Source organism: Parus major, chromosome 3 (assembly GCF_001522545.3).
Source record: "Parus major isolate Abel chromosome 3, Parus_major1.1, whole genome shotgun sequence".
NCBI lineage: Eukaryota > Metazoa > Chordata > Aves > Passeriformes > Paridae > Parus > Parus major.
The window spans coordinates 108585023-108592916 of record NC_031770.1 but is presented as its reverse complement, the minus strand read 5'-3'; positions in this window follow the sequence as shown (position 1 = coordinate 108592916).

Genomic DNA, 7894 nt, shown 5'->3' with positions numbered 1-7894 from the left:
CCCCTCCCTTTCCACCCCCCTGATCTAAATCATCCAGCAGCCTCTGCTCCTCAGAGTCATTTGCAAGGCAGAGAGGGAGGGAGGGAGGGCGAGGGAGCGCGGCGGGAGCGTGTGCGCCTTGATGTGCGGGGACCGAGTGCCTGTGCAGGGCCAGGAGCTGCTGCTCGCCCATTAGCGCTCCAGCCCAGACCTCGGGCTGACCTCTGGCGAGCTCAGGGAACGGGGGGACACGGGCGGAATGACAATGAGGAGATGATGGGGTACCAACCTGAGCGCGGTGCCACCTCCGGCCCGGCGGGACGGGATGGGGGAAGAAGGATGAGAACAATGGGAAAAAAATTGTTTTTCCCCCACCCATCCCCCCCCCACCAAATCTCTGCTGTTCCGGCATTAATTCCTGCTAGATATTTGTGAGGAGAAATTGATGCCTTAGGATTTTAGCTTTTATGGTTTTCATATGTTTGGAATCCTGCAATTCTTTAGGGTGTAACTCTAAACTCCATATAGAGCATCGGATGCTCCCTTCGCGTTTTGGTCAGACAAAACGATTCCTCTCCAGGCCTGGGAATCAAGGACACCTCACTGCCTCAGACCCCAGGAAATATAAACAAAAGCAGGTTGGGGAGCAGCAAACTTTGGTTAAATGACCTCATTACCTGAAGCTGTAATTGGGAGATCAATCCCCAATATGCAAATGGACCAAACTTATAAAAGTATGAAAACCAATGACCCATCATCCATTTTTGTGTCTAGCTCCTGTGGGGTGTCTTTGTCTGCCCTAAATGTACCTGAAGGCCCTTCAATAAATATAAACAATTTTTATTCTCTTAAATTTGTCTGGCCTCTGTTTTTAGAAAGTCCCAAAATGCATCAAAATCACCCCATGCATGTTTTGCTTGAATGAGCAGTGGATGGACTTAATTCAGACACCACAATACCAGGGACAGGACAGGACAAGCACACAGAGTTAGGGAGATCACCTCTGTCCTTCAGCAATCATAGCTTCAGTAAGCAAAAATACCCAGGCACAATTAAAATGCACAACTAAAATTTCTTTCCAACCCCTTTTCAGCCTGGAGATGCCTCCTCAGTGCCACACACATCCTTTGATTGATGATGCTTCTTCATAGATGAATTCTGGGTGTATGGGCTTCTGGAGCATTTCTAGACACTATTTATACACACGTTTAAATTGCAGAGGTCTGGTGGATATTGACAGTTCAATGCACAGGGAGGAACAATTCTGCCTGACTCATACCATCATGCAGCTGATCTGACTCTAATAAAGCATGGCAGCCTCCTAAACAGATAGAGGATGCACTTTGTACATTTGAAAGACCAGTCAGGTCTCTTAAGAGAATACTGTCTGTTTTGGCTCAAGATCACTGTACCTCTGCATTGTTTATTTAATGTTTGATGGGTGTCTGGCTGGAAAAAAAAAAAGTGGCTTTCTTAAGTTAAATCAATTTTATCTGTTCTGTCAAAACCGTTTGGGCTTGTGAATGACCCTGTGCTGAAAGAATCTCCTCAATCATCTGGAACTTGGTGCAGCAGCTTTTGTTCATCTATCAATCATTTCTGCTGAGGGCAAGGAAACAAGAAGTGTGCTTGGCTCTTATTTCAGCCAAAAACTACAGTTAAATCTGTACACTTCATTTCTCTGTCTGTAAATCAGCAAGAGTAAGAGCCAAGTTTTTTCTTTGCCCAGCCTCTGCCATAGAGATATTACATATCTGTAATATCCAGGCAAGTACCAGAAGGAATAATAAGATTTCTGACAAGGAGAAGACTCATTCTATTATGGCTAAATTACTTTGGTTTAGCCAGAATCATGAGACCCAGTTCCATCATCTGGGTACATTTCTTCAGTAGGAGCTTCTCTATATTTCAGTTTTTCCCTGGAGCTCCGCTAGAAAAATCTCAAACCATTTGTGTACTCTGAATTCTTACTTCTTTTTCCCCTCTGTTCTTTACCATCTTTGTTCACTCTTTATCAATTCCTCAATTTCCCTACTTCCTTGCCTTCCTTGCTTTTTATTTTTAAATCTATCTTTTTACTCTGGAAAGTCCCAAAGCATTATCCAGCCTGCAGTTTTAAAGTTTGATTCCCCCAAGAGTGCACATCCACTGGCAGAAGGTGAACAAATGGGATTATTTCCTCACCTCTGAAATGCAGCCACTTCTGAGGTAGAGCACTGTCTTCAACATGTGCCTTGGCTCTCTGGAGAGGGAATGAAGGATAACCTTTTCACCTGAAAGTACCTTTTTTAGGTAAGCTGAATATAACTTGGGATCAAGCCAGAACACCACAGTTAACATTTCTTTCTGAGCATAGCCTGGGATTATGACCAGAAATGTCAGGACATTCCTTTAATGTCTTTCTATCCGACCTGTAAATGGAAACTGCAACAGTTACATCTTCCTTTTTTTGTGTATTTATTGCAATTGTGTGTGTGCCTGTGTATGTGTGTGTACACTCCAAGATTTTGGAAGCAGAGCTCTCTGGAAAGGCAAATAGATTCAAACAACCAGCAGGGAATGCTTTCACAATGGTAATCTTTTTAGTTCATTCATGTTCCAGTGCATCTAGTCATATTTGCAATGCTTTCTAATACCTCTGAGGAAAACCAAATAAAACTGTGTGGTACAGCCCCAGTAAGGGCTTCCTTTTCACAATGTTCTGCAGTGAGATATTGTTATTTCCATGATGTGACAGTAGACATACACTATCTCCATCTCCTCTTTTGGGTTCTTTTCCTGGCCATGGATTGTTTCTACAATTCAGTCTGGCTGAAACTCATTTGAATATCAATAAATCTACCTGTCCTCCATGTCTGTTAATGCTTTCTTTTGTACAGTCCCAATTCCCTTGCCCTTGTACAAGCTCTCTGGGTCCTTAACATTAACTACATCTGGTCTGCAGAAGTTCAGCTTCTGAGAGAATTTTTCTGCCTCCTACCTGAAGTTTCACTGTGGCCAAGACGAGATTAAATCCTTTAAGTTTACAGAAGAAACCATGAAAGGGTCAAGAATAAAGTAAACTCAGGGAAGATACCATTTTAGGTCTCAAGATTGGAGGCCTCACTTGGATTAAAAGAGGCCACTTCCATGCCTTGTACTGTCTTGCTGAATCGTGGGATCAAGACAACATCTCATGCATTACCTTGAGTGACACTGGTGAGAAAAAGGAAATCTTTGAGGTTCTACAAATTTTTCTGCAATTTTATGGGGTGAGGTGGCTTTGCTAAACCAAAGCAGAACATTTCTAGATTTGACTTTCTGAAATAAATATAAAGTTTGGCCCAGACAACCATTGGAGAGAGAGCAAAGTCTTTTTGGGAGCAGCAGTAACCTTAACATGGGAAACATCAGCAGCAAGATTGTGACAATTAATTTTTATTTTTTTTTTCTGTGTGAGTTAAAACATGGAGATTCTGGATTCCTGACCCAGTTGCAAGAACTAGGAAAATCCTAGCATAGTTTTCCAGGCTTGCTTTTTTATTTTTTTTCCCTCCAATATTGCATGAAGAGTAGAGAATCTATCTTTGGTAACTCCATTGGATTGACCTTTATATTAAATATATATATCACTGTTGTGTAGTTCATTTGATCTCCAAAGGGTGCAGGAAAATGTAGTTAATGTAGAAAATGTAGTTAAAAGCTTGTAAATAAGGAACCCTAACAGTGGCTGAGGTGTGAAAAGGACAAGCAAAATTTGTTGCTTTTCTGCTTTCATCAGTGTAGTAGCATGTTTGCTACTGACAAAAAACCCAAAACAGCAAAAGGAAATCTGGCATCAACAGAGAGCACAATACTGAGTGAGTGAGGATACAGAGCCTTATTTTCCCTTAGATCTGTCATACACACCCTTGTGTGTCTGTGTGCACGTGCATAAATACATATGTATGCAAAAATATGTAATGGCCTGTCTGTTATGTGATTGTATACATTTGAATCAGGTGTAAACACCAAAGCAAATGAGGGTGCATTTGCATATTCAGGTGCACTTATTTCTTGAAAAGTCACCAAAAACCCTCCTCTCTGTGTTCCTGCTTCCACACTGATGGGCATAAGAGCACACCCTTCTCCTCCTGATTTTCTTGTCAGAACTCTTTGAAAGAAAATATGGAATTTGGTATTCCATCCTGGTGGAGAACTTAAATTTATAGTGCTATTCTTTTTCCTTCCTTTTTCTTTTTTTTTTTTTTTTTTTTTTCCAAGTGTAATCAATGAAGAGAAACTGTTCCAATTTTCTTCAGCTGCTTATGTTAATTCCTGAAAGAACCTTCTCATCACCATGATCCATCTCTCATGCAGTCCATTTCTTTGAAGTGTCTGTGAGGAGATGTCTCTCAAGTGTGCATTCCCTCACTGAGTTACCACCAGGGTTCTGTAGTTGAGGAAGGTGCAAAGAATCCAAGAATTAGTCCAGCTCTGTCCTGACCCACCAGAGACATGAGAAAGAGCAGAGCTATGATTATGTGATCTCTTAATGTGCTACATGTATTAAAACCACAAACAAATTAGCAGGTTGCATAAAGGAAGAGGCACCTCAAATAAAACTTTCCTGCATCATAAATACAAATTATTTAATTTGCTGCATGAATCTGAAGTACATTTTTTCTATGGTCTTTTTCCACTGAAGTCAAAAGTAAGTCTTTCATTCTCTTCTGTATTTCTCATCATGTGAAAAATCCCATTGAATTCACAGGATGTATATGAGCAAATATTTAAGCTTCTACACACACTTTCTTAGCAGGATCAAAGCCTAAGGTCAAATCTCGTTTCCAAAAAGCTTCTTGCCTTGAAAATCAAAGCAGATTTAGTGTAAAAGAAATCCTCATTGTTGCCTTCTCTTTCCATTTAGCCATGAAATAACCCATATCTCTTGGAAAAAAAATCTTCCAGAAGAAGGAAGATGAGGAATACAGGCCTGTATGAGATTCTGTTTGTCTCAAGACAAGACAATGAATCTGTGATTTCTTAATAATGGTGTAAAATACTATATTTTAAAGATATACACCTACAAACTCCTAAACAAATATTTTTCTACTATACCTCATTTGTTTTTCTGTTTTTAAAGTGTCACCTTAAGCTGATGCTCTAAACTAAGCAATTCTGTTCTGAAAAATACTCAATATTTGAGCCAGTTTTGTCTTGTCATATTCCTGTCTTCCATATATTTTAAGAGGGTTTTTTCCAGGGCTTCCTGTGAAAATTCTTCCATTATTTTGGCACAAGAATTTCCTGGTATGACGTGAGTTTTGGGTACCACAGGAAGGAACTGTTTCCACCATTCTCATCAAGTTGCATTAGCCTTGGGGCTAGTTACCTGCAAGTTGCTCCTTTGCTAGTAAATTAGTGTCAGGACAGTGAAATCAGATGCCAAAATTAACTCTTTATAGAAATAAATATTTAGAGAAGTCCTTGATATCTTTTGGTGTGGACCAGCTTTCACTTACCCCCTTCAAATAGTGAGTGCTGTGGTTGGTCTCATCACGGTTCAGAGGAGCAGAAGAGTGAGACCAGTCTATTTTGAAAGACAATAAACATGTTAATAAACATGAAAATAATGAAAGATAATAAACACAATAAAAAACATGAAAGATAATAAACATGTTAATAAACATGGCCAGTTTTTTACTGGTAGAAGTGTACTGGGAGAGACTCTGCCTTAAATTCCATCAAAATGCTTTGAACTGTCCTCAGACTGTCTGCCAGAGGGGGCTTTGCCTCCACTTCTCCCAAATACTGCTCAAACCTCATGTCCAAGTCAGATCCCAGCCATGGCTCTGCTGGGAAAGGCCCAGGGTGGATTTTGAGGACAGAAGGACATGCAGGAGTCTCTGTTTAGCCACATGGAAATGAAGATGTTTAGATAAATACATCCTCATCCAGAATGGAATTTTAGAGTGCAACCTTGATGCAAACAAATAGAAGAAAAATGAAAAACTTTTTGACATTCACATTTGTTTTGGGTATAGGGGATGTTAGAATGAGAAGAATAACTGCATTTGAATTCATAAATCGAAACAACATTTTGTTGGAGTCCTTTTCTGGTTATAGGCAAACTAAGCCCCTGAATTCATATCCTTCACTGAGCAATATCTATACAGTTACTGTAAAGCAATTTTGTCTTCAGATTAGTTAGGGGTAATTCTATTTTGGTTTATAAAGTCAATGGAGCATAACATTGTCACAGGATAGTGGTCTCCCACTGCTACCTCGTTTAAGCAATCAAGCAAAAAATAAAGCATATGTTACACCTTGTAATGTATTTCTCATTCTTGTATCCTTACACTATTTTCATTGTCATAATGATCCAGTATGTCTTTATCTGCTTGGACTTTTTATATAAGTTAGCTTCTCTCTAAGGTTCACAAATTAATAATTTAACCAACAGCCATGTACCATATCTTATTTTTTCACTAAGAAGCACAGCCTTCCTGAGTTACAGTCCACAGAAGATTGTTCAGCTACAAGAGAAATGGCCTACATCTGACAGCAAACTTGGGCTGCTGTTGTGTGCCTGCCTGATCCGTGCTGCGTTAGGTGAGCCTCAGTCTCCGTGCTCCTCTCAAAAGAGCGACTTCCACAGACTGTTTCTGACACACACGAGGGCAGGGAGGCACCTGAGGCTGCTGTTCAGCAGGATTCTGGGGAAACAGTGTGTGACTCTTGTAGGAAATGAGAAATGAGATCAACTCCTCTCCCACTCTACTGAAAAAATGCGAGGGCAGGTTTATGCTTAAAGTATTTGATACAGATCAAAACGACTGTGCTGAACCCTTGGTTTAGCCCTGTGAGACTTGGGGTGAGAGACTTTGCTTCAAAAGTACTTAGGATGATGCTAAAACATGCCAAAACCTATGAAAATTTCTAAAAGTCTAAGAAAACTAAAAATTTTCTAAAAGCCATTAGGAATTATGATCCTTGATAATTCTCTTTTGCTTTATACCATTAAGATATAATTGCAAGGCGAGAAAAAGATGGAAAACATCATTGCTCACACCCTTCATGCTACTACACATTCATATTAATCTCTCTCATAAGTAGTTCAAAAAAGTGCTGCTCAGGCAGTATAACCAAATAATAGGAATTTACATTCACAGTTTCAAAGTGAAGATGTGGAGTCTCAGTAAAGTTTCTTAAATATCAGCATCTTTAATGAAATTCTAAATATCTTACAGTGTTCTACTTCTCCTCTATCCATCAGTGCAGAAGGATATAAAACTCATCTATGTCCTGCATCACAGATGCCACCCTCTTGGTGTTTCAACCATCCTTGGTCTTTTTAAAATGACACCAAATGTCAGAGCAGAGTCAGTGCTTGGTGTACTTTCAATTAGTTCATCAGTAAAGACAGCAAGACAGAACCTTTTTCCTGAATTTTAAATATAATTTTCCTTTGTTACTCTCTTCTGGTGAGATTCTGGTAGTGTCATTAGTTAGTTAGTGTTACTGTTTCATAGATTGCTTTAAAAGGTGTTTAGGGCTATTATCTCCTTAATTTGTCCTTAAAGCCTTAAGAAGAATAAAATTACAAAATTTTTGCTCTGAGGGTGGTGAGGCCCTGGCACAAGTTACCTACAGAAGCTGTGGCTGCCCCACCCTGGAAGTGTCCAAGGCCAGGTTGGATGGGGCTGGGACAAACCTGGGATAGTGGAAGGTGTCCCTGCCCATGGAAGAGAGTTGGAATGAGAGGATCTTTCAGCTCCCTTCCAACCCAAACCATTCTGAGTTGCTTTTCCTACTCTGTGGTTAAGTGACAGTAGATATGCTGCTGGAAATATTTTTTTTTAATCTTGGATGGAATTGTAAAGGAGTCTGAGAGGACAGATCTGAACGCTTTAAAAAATTAAGATAAAATACTCTGGGAACCTGGCAAGTCTGA